At 37.3% G+C, this 10,113-nt stretch overlaps 1 pseudogene; it reads right to left on the bottom strand.

The window, feature by feature from the left end:
* Positions 1 to 2,386: 2,386 nt before the first annotated feature.
* LOC107739506 (solute carrier family 22 member 18-like) lies at positions 2,387 to 7,853 on the bottom strand (annotated as a pseudogene).
* Between the last annotated feature and the right edge of the window lie 2,260 nt (positions 7,854 to 10,113).

Here is a 10,113-nt window from a genome sequence, read left to right as displayed (position 1 = left end):
CCCCCTGTCCCCAGTGGAAATTACGCCCCTGCAAATGCCAAACACTTTTATGTTAGCCTACACATTCATATGCCTATAATCTATAATAAAAACATAACGACAGTTACATCAACGTCAAACGCAAAATGCTCGAGCAGCGTGTTGTTGCCATGGTTACCTCTTCAATCGAACAAGTTTTCGTACTAAAAAAAAAAGCTGCAGCCTACCATGGCAAAAAAAAAAAAACTAAGCTATTCTAACATTTGTGGTTTCTAAAAAGTTTGAACCCCAGTAGAAAATCAACGTAGGCTATATAGCTATGCTTGCACGTAAAAATAATTTACACATTCTGGCCCTCCGCAACCCAGGGATTCAAATTAGGGGCTCAGGCTCCCAAATCCGTACAGAATTTGCACCTCCCTTTTCTTCTTCAATTATTAAACACATGGCATCAGTGAATCGACGGTAGTAAAGACTGATGTTGTTCAAATCATGAACAATTCTTAGACTCACTGAGCCAGGGGAGAAATTGTTGTTTTCTATTGTTATTATAATAATAATTTTAATTTTAATATTATCAATATCATATATTGTAATTTAAACCGCATCCATTATGTGCAAACTGCACCTTAATTAGATCCTAATTCATTCAGGTATTCTCACCATATCTGGAATGACAAACTCGCTTTTATCATAGATCATGAAAACACAGCTTTTGCAAACAACCTTGTTTTCTGTGATGCTATGCATTTAACCTCATGGCAATGCATTTAGCGCAGGTTTCCTGTGCGCGCTCTCAATGCATCGCTTCAGCTCTCCTACCTGCTCCGTTTGGGAAGCGGGATCCCATTTCTCCAGCATTATCCTGCTGCTCTCGCTGCTGCTGAGACACACAGAGAACAAGGAGCGGTTTGTTCCTCACACACAGCTAATCAGCACTTGTGTTAGACAGAAAACCCAGAGACTCACAGGCGTTTCAACTGAGCTTTGTCAGCCTGTTTCACAACTGTTACAGGCCTGAAGACCTTTCATGTGATTTCATCAAACGTGCGTAAAATTAGCGCGAGTTGTTGAGTCAGGATGTCTAAAGATGTTTAAAAAGTGCAAATAATGTTTAGGCCTACCATTATCGGTAAATAGACGTAGATTGTAAAACAAAAAGGATTTCCTTTATAAATTTTTTTTAATAATAATAATAATAATAATAACACATGAAAATATAAATTCATGACGCACATCGGATAGACACATAAATGTAAATATAGTAATACTCACTTTTCATAATCATGCTGGTGTGTTAAATTCCGACTTTCAGTGCACCACGTGATATGTGCTGAAAAGAAACAAATTATCATCACATTAGTGCTGCACTATACGTCTAGGTCTTTTTTTCCCACATGTAAACTTTTCTGTATCAAAAACTTAATAAACGCTTGGAATATATGCTTCTCGCGCTCTCACTCCTGTGTGTCCGCGCGCATCTAAGCTGCTGAAGATAACGCCCGTCGCCCGCTCGCCCGTCATTTGCATAATATATGCTAATGACCAGCACTAATAGCCACAACTACAGAGAGAGCGAGAGAACGGGAGGCACCGCTGCAGGAAGAAATGTTAAATGTTGATATTTCTTTCTTTTTTCATGATATAGTGAAAATGAAAATCATTTTGATCCAGCTGCTACCTGAGCAACAGTTAATGAAGGTTTTAAAAGATTCGTTCTCCTTAATAATAATAGCAACAATAACAATAAACAATTTACTCATTCATCTTCATGGTATGACAAACCCCTATAATTTCATTTCTTCTGTGAAACACAAAAGAAGAAACTTGGTAGAATTAGAGGTCATCATTGACTTTAATTATATGAAAAAACGTCTGCCTAATAAAGAACATTCTTGAAACATTATTTTTGGAAACTTAAATCCACCTTGTTGTGAGGAACAGAGTAAAAGTCAGAATCTATGTACCAGTGATGTGAACATGTGCAGCTGGACTAATAAGCATGTGCTGTGAAGCTAAACATGGAAAAGAGTGGACAGATTTCACTCGAGATTTGAAAAGGGGTGCTATCCAGCACTAGAGCAGTGTCATATAATAAAATGTGCACATTTAATCTCACAGTTTGGGGGATCTTGAAGAACTTGGCAGGAGTTGCAGTGCAGAAGAACAAGATAAATATGGAGAGAGAAAAAAAACGTTTCAGATGCAAAATTATCTATTTTGTATTTTGTTCTTTTTCATGATGTCTTATAACTGCAACATTAATTGGATTGTTTAAACTACCCTAATGCCACAGATAAAAGCATATTGCGCTTCTTTGTACTGACCTACAGTAGACATTTACATGCCAGCTCCTTTTTAAGATATGAAACTTCATTAAAAAAAACAATCCTGAGCTAACCTGTGATATACTCGAGATTTGAAAAGGGGTGCTATCCAGCACTAGAGCAGTGTCATATAATAAAATGTGCACATTTAATCTCACAGTTTGGGGGATCTTGAAGAACTTGGCAGGAGTTGCAGTGCAGAAGAACAAGATAAATATGGAGAGAGAAAAAAAACGTTTCAGATGCAAAATTATCTATTTTGAATTTTGTTCTTTTTCATGATGTCTTATAACTGCAACATTATTATAATGAATAATTACTCTATAATATGGGATTGTTTAAACTACCCTAATGCCACAGATAAAAGCATATTGCGCTTCTTTGTACTGACCTACAGTAGACATTTACATGCCAGCTCCTTTTTAAGATATGAAACTTCATTAAAAAAAACAATCCTGAGCTAACCTGTGATATAAAGTGGAGTAACTTGACAGTAACATAAGATATTTTGAATGTTTGTGGTATTAACAAAACTGAGATCAGCTGGGTTAAGTCCTTCCCCAGTGTGTGAGGAGGTAAGTTCAATGCCCATGGTTTGTTGTAAACTGCCCTCTGTCATACAGTGTGGCCATGAAACAACCCTTTTCACAATTTTTATGGTCTGTGTGGCTGTGAGCGCCCTCCAGTGGCTAGTAGAAGGCTAAATACAGCAGCATTAATGACACACTGGATGTATCCGAAGGATGGCACACCATGTCTCATAGAGGAATCCTCCAATGGTTGGGCCCACAGTTCGCAAAAGAGACTGCACCGACGCACACAGACCCAGCATGGTTCCTGAACACACCACACAAACAATTTTTACATTTAGTGCACTAAGAAAACATTTGCATGGAAAATGATTCCTCCTCGGGCATTGTATTGCATTTATGCACAAAGGCATCTTGTTCAGTCTAGGATGTGTGTTTGTGGATTACCTGTGTCAGACGGAGACACACTCTTGGTCAACATGCTATCTGTGATGACATTGAAGACACTTAGAGAAAACATCATCGGCATTACGATTAAACAAAAATGAAATACATTGGTCATCATAGCCTGAAAAACACACAAAACACATATATTTAACACACACTGTGAGACCAGTCACATAATCCAGCTTCCATGTTTAACTGACACAACTGTTATGCAACTAATTTAAAACAAAAAAAGGGAATTGTTTGCAGTATCAGTTTACCTGTGCAAGGCCCACTAAACTGGATATCCCAACAGAGAGCAGCAGTAAAGAATACTCTGAAAATCTAGACGTAAGACGCCCAATTACAGCACCCTGGATTACCTTATTAACAGCAAGATACCAGCGTCACTTGTTGCCTCAGTACAGCAGTGCTTAAATCCAAAACTATTTATATGGCATGTGATTGATAAGAAGTGTGCATGCGTTTATACCATTTGTACTATGCCAAAGTAAGCCATCAGATAGCCATTCTGCTCTGCCTTCAGTTGGAAGAAGTTCATGGCAATGATGGAGAACATAACTTGAAATATACCTACAATAAAACCGACATATAGAAATTTTTAAAACAAAACACAACATTTAAAGTCATGATGAAACGGAATTATGGACAGATTTTTTTCTTCTGTTTTGTTAGGTACATTGAGAAAGCAGATTATCAAATGTGGGCTCCACTCATCGGTTATTTTGATTTGGAGGCATATCTGAATGTGAGCGTGCAGTCGATTGTAAGAAAGGGGTGGGTTATGCAGACTAAATTATTAGAGAATTCCAGCATACATCACCAGAGAGAAATCTGTCGTTTTACCAAAAGATTTGACAGTTTTGACATTTTAATTATAAATGTAACTTCATTCAAAAGGTCATTTTTTAAAAACGTATTGTATGCATTATTAATCGTTCACAATAAGATCAATAACATGCATTTAGAAAATAGATGATGAATTTTCATTTCATGTCAACTTTAAGTATATTTGCAATTTAGGGGTGTTTCAATACGTTTAAAGTCACTAATGGCAATAGTTGTGGGTTCACCTGCTGGCAATCCAGAAATAATCTTCACTGTAAAAGTCTTTGCAACACCTGGAAACTTCATCAGTCTAGTGATCTCCCCCAGATTAAACACGGAATTTGATGATCCCTTCTCTAAACAAACATATATAATGTATATTTAATATATAAATAACATTTAATACTATATAAAATTTGTAATGCTGTAAAAAAAATTGTATATATAATATATTATAAAATAATATATTATAATCAGATTCTTAATATAAGACTTTTATATAATAAAGTTACAAATGGCTACAGCAAGAGAATTCTTTCTGTGTCTAGGTGAGTTGTGTGTTTGTTTATGTCATACTGTTACTCTCTGGCATGGTTTGTATTTTAGTCTGTTTAGGGATGAAGTTCAACACCAACAGCAAAGAAACAAAACTTCCGACAGCCGCAAAAGATGCTGCAAACTTGCAAAACACATAACCATCGGCATTTAAATTCTGTTTTACTGGTTTAGTGCTGCTTTCATTTTATCTTCATGTGATAAACAACATGATTAGGTTTAAATGGAAAAATGCCGTTTTTCCAGTGATCAAATGGTAATGTTTTGTACAAGTAGACAAAAGCACTCAAGAGTTTCTTTTGAATTTGTATTCATCAAATAATCCTGAAAAAAATATGAATGTCAAATCAGCATATTAGAATGCTTTCTGAAGGAAGCGTAGTGTAGTGTGTCCTACCCAAAGCGTGTGCTGAGGGTCCCACCCAGTGATGATCCTGCGATCATGCCAATGCCAAAGCAGAGGCCGAGTTTCCCAAGAGCATCTGCTCGCTTCTCATTCTCTGACAGATCTGCAACCACCATCTGAGCTCCTACACACAGATACAAATGTACTCACATGCCTATACAGTGTGTTTGAGTTACACATATGTAAGAGTGTAGGAGCATGTGTTACCTGGCAGTCCATGCATGAAAACAGCAGGTAGTTTGTGCACGAAAAGCATAAAAGTGTTGTCTGCCACTGTTAACAGTAGGAAATAAACCACTGATGCCAAGCAAGACACAGAGAGAGCTGCGCGTGCTCCGAACACATCTGCAAACCTGAAAACAGACACAATGACACATGTGAATAAAATAAATCACTATATCATACATTACCTATATTTTAAGTCCTATAACTGAAGTAAGACATTAAATAAATTAGTAAGTCTCATTGGGCACACGTAATTACAGACACATATTTATCCAATTTCCATACACACCATACACAGATGAGTTCTGACTGCTTACCTTCCATAAATAGGGCCTCCAAGCAGCTGAATTACTCCAACTGTGGTCTGCAGATACCCGAACCAAATAGTATCGAACCCGAGCCCCTTACCAAATACTGTTCCACAGAAGAAAAAAGTTAACAAGCAAGGCAGCCCATCCGTTATAACTGCTTTCTTTCTATCTGATTAGCTGAAAGAGCCTGGATTAGACTACAGTGGGCCCCAAACAACATGGCCAGCTTTAATCTGCTATATATTACATTTATATTCATTTACCAGCTGCTTTTATCCAAAGCGAGTTATTAAATGAAGAATATGTAATGCAGGTGAATAATAATTAAATACTGACTATATATACTGTGTACATATATATATACACACACACAGTGCAGCTTGAAAGTTTGTGAACCCTTTAGAATTTTCTGTATTTCTGCATAAATTTGACCCAAAACATCATCAGATTTTTACATGAGTCCTGAAAGTAGACAAAGAGAACCCAATCAAACAAATAAGACAAATTATTTTCTTTGTTATTTATTTATTGAGAAAAATGATGCAGTGTTACATATCTGTGAGTGGCAAAAGTATGTGAATCTTTGCTTTCAGTATCTGGTGTGACCCCCCTTTTGCAGCAATAACTGCAGGTAACTTTTCTGGTAACAGCTGATCAGTCCTGCACAACATCTTGAAGGAGTTTTATACCATTCCTCAGTACAGAACCGCTTCAGCTCTGTGATGTTGGTGGGTTTCCTCCTATGAACTGTTTGCTTCAGGTCCTTCCACAACATTTCAATTGGATTAAGGTCCAGAATTTGACTTGGCTGTTTCAAACCATTAACTTTGTTCTTCTTTAAGAGGTTAACCATTCTTTGGTAGAATGGTCTTGTGTGCTTGGGGTCACTGTCTTACTGCATGACCCACTTTCTCTTGAGACTCAGTTCACGGACAGATGTCCTGATATTTTCCTTTAGAATTTGCTGGTGTAATTCAGAATTCATTGTTACATCAATGATGGCAAACTGTCCTGGCCCAGATGCAGTAAAACAGGCACAAACCATAATACTACCACCACCATGTTTCACAGATGGGATAAGGTTCTTATGCTGGAATGCAGTGTGTTCTTTTCTCCAAACATAGCGATTCTCATTAAAACCAAAATTTTGGTCTCATCCATCCATAAAACATTGCTCCTGTAGTCCTCAGATGGGCAGCAATGTTCTTTTTGGAGAGCAGTGGCTTTCTCCTTGCAACTCTGCCATGCACACCATGGTTGTTCTGTTCAGTGTTCTCCTGATGATGGACTCATGAGCATTAACATTAGCTAATGTGAGAAAGGCCTTTAGTTGCTTAGAAGGTACCCTGGGCTCCTTTGCAACCTTGCGGATTACACATCTTGCTTTTAGAGTGATCTTTTTTTGGTCAACCACTCCTAGGGAGGGTAACAGTGGTCTTGAATCTCCTCCATTTGTACATAATCTGTCTGACTGTGGATTTGTAGAGTCCAAACTCTTTATAGGGATGACTTTGTAACCTTTTCTAGGCTTCAAATTAATAGCTAATCCTAGAGATTCACATGGTTTTGCCACTCACAGATATATTGGATCATTTTCCTGAATAAATAAATGACAAAGAATTATTATTTTTTGTCTCATTTGTTTGATTGGGTTCTCATTGTCTACTTTCAGGATTTGTGTGAAAATCTGATTATGTTTAAGGCTATATTTATGCAGAAATATAGAACATTCTAAAGGGTTCACAAACTTTTAAGCAGCACTGTATATATATATATTTAAACACATATATACATAAATACATACACACACACATACATATATATATATATATATACACACACAACAATTAAACAATAAAATACCATTAAATAAGTGCCTGTGTAATGTGTTTTTAATTAGCCTATTATTATCATCGATGAATTGACTGTGGTTTCAGTTTGAAACGCGCTCAGACCCACTCTTAAAAAAAAAAAAAAAAGATTTGCAAAGGTTTGGAAGCTGTATGGAAATCACTACCACACAACGCCATGTAGACGCGAATTTTTAAGCGTAGATGGCGTGACCGCACTTTTCTGAAGCGCAGATGGCGTGACTGCAGTACCTGGTTAGCCGTCAACAAAGCTAACTTACTACAATCCACATCTATTGTGACTAAAACGGAACGGAAGAAGAATTGCAGACGAACTGACAGCAAAGAGACGGACCTAGAGAGAACAAGCAGTACTCGATATCACAGGAGCTCATTGTTGAGAATAGTTCACAGGGAAGAAAGATAGCTTATTGCTGTTGGCTTGATTTTAAAATAAGAAAGTTTTTGGTCACATGTCATGTCCTGCAAAAAAGAACAATCCAATTTCTTGTGCAAAATATAACCTTAGAAATGAAGTAACCAGCTTTCCACCAGTTTTCACTTCGTACAGTATCCTATCATACTGTATATATATATATACAGGGTGCGATTTGTAGGGGGGGATGGGGGGGATTTCCCCACTTCTGGTCTATTCATCCCTGCATGCCATAGGTGGGGATAAAAAAATATTCCCCGGGTGATGCTACTCCATCAACCACAAACAGAGCATATAAAATACCAAAAATAAAATTATTTCTTAAAACGTCAGCAAGTAAAATACTGCAACATGACAATACAAACAACAACAACATCAGAAGTAGAACTGTCAGCGCTCCCGCTTAATAGAGAGCGTCTGGGTTTCGTGATCCTGGTTCTCGCGCCTCAATCCATGCAGGGCTTCTCAGAAAGTCAGCGCGCGACTACGGTGATCGAGAAGTGCAAAGCAAATCACAATTCTGAAAACCAAATTACAAACGCAAATGCAAGTCTAAAAAACTAAATAACAATTCAGAAAGCACAACAACAATTCAGAAAACATTATAACAAGTCAGAAAACACAATGACAAATTCGAAAACAAAATAGCCACTATTTGCAACAAGTAGTATACTTGATAGTAGAAATCCTGCTATTTTAACATAGTGTAAATAGGTATTTGCACTTAGTGTAAATAGCATATTGCTAAAAATACTGCTTTTTTCACTTAGTGTAAATAGAATCCATTGCTAATACGAGATTTGAAAAGGGAGGAAAAAAAAGTTCGGCAAAAGGCGGGATCGAACCCGGGTCGATCGCGTCAAAATTCCAAAGTCACGCGCTTATCCATCTGCACCACTGGAGCTGATGAATTACAGTCACTTTTAACTATATGTAAATAGATACGCCGTATTTTTTATTCCAGAGTAAGGGCAGTTTATACAATACATTTAAACTGAGCTACTTTAATACCATCTCCGAACTTTCTACCACGACTCTGCTGTTCTTCGGCTGGTTCTTCCCTGTATACGTTGATTGACAGATGTCTCGTCCAGTCAGCGGTGAGTAATCCAAACCAATGGCGCTGTCTCAAACTATACCTGCCTTTTCCGGTTTGTCTGATTTGTCGTTGTTTTCTGACTTGTTAATTTGTTTTTGGATTTGTCCTTGTGTTTTCTGACTTGTTATAATGTTTTCTGAATTGTTGTTGTGCTTTCTGAATTGTTATTTTGTTTTTTAGACTTGCATTTGCGTTTGTAATTTGTTATTTTGTTTTCAGAATTGTGATTTGCTTTGCACTTCACGGCCACCGTACTACTGTGACCTAATGCAGATATAATAAACTGACGCATAAGTGTATTATGAGACAGAACGCAGAAGTTTACCGTCACCATGTGGGAATGATCACGCAATATGACTGATGGATCGGCAGAGAATCGTCTTTCTGCAAGTCATTAAGAAATTATGGTTATCTTCTATTTAAAGAAATATGAGGTAAACGTGTGAATACATAATGCGCACATATGCAAAAGTGATAATTTCAAAACATCCCCCCCTCTGGTTTGTTCACAAATCGCACCCTGTATATATAGTCATGGCCAAAAATATCGGCACCCTTGGTAAATATGATCAAAGAAGGCTGTGAAAATTAATATGCAGTGACTGACTCTGTTAGAAATCTTATAATGGACCATGTTTGGATCTTCCAACCGTACAATAATCCAAACACAAACCTCAAAAACAACACAAAAATGGGTCACTGAGCACAAAACCAAGCTTCTGCTATGGCCATTCCAGTTCCCTGAGCTGAACCCTATAGGAAATGAGCGAGGTGAACTGAAGAGAAGAAGCACCATCATGGAGTTGGGAATCTGAAGGGTCTGGAGTGATTCTAGATGAAGGAGTGGTCTCTGATCTCTTGTCAGGTGTTCTCTAACCTCATCAGGCATTATAGGAGAAAATTTAGAGCTGTTAAACTGGCAAATGGAGGTTTCAAAAAGTATTGAATAAAAGGGTGCCGTTAATTGTGGCCAATGTGTATTAGAGAAAAACATTTATTTCATAATGATATTTCCCCCCATTTTAAATTCTTATTATCCAATGAAAGGTTAGATTTTTGTGAATTTTTTTAATAAAAGATCAAAAGGATTAACAATGCAGATTCATTTTCACAGCCTTCT

This window comes from Sinocyclocheilus rhinocerous, unplaced genomic scaffold (assembly GCF_001515625.1).
Source record: "Sinocyclocheilus rhinocerous isolate Xijiao unplaced genomic scaffold, SAMN03320098_v1.1 scaffold371, whole genome shotgun sequence".
Lineage (NCBI taxonomy): Eukaryota > Metazoa > Chordata > Actinopteri > Cypriniformes > Cyprinidae > Sinocyclocheilus > Sinocyclocheilus rhinocerous.
The sequence above is the reverse complement of the archived record's forward strand: the minus strand, read 5'-3'. Positions and strand labels throughout refer to the sequence as shown.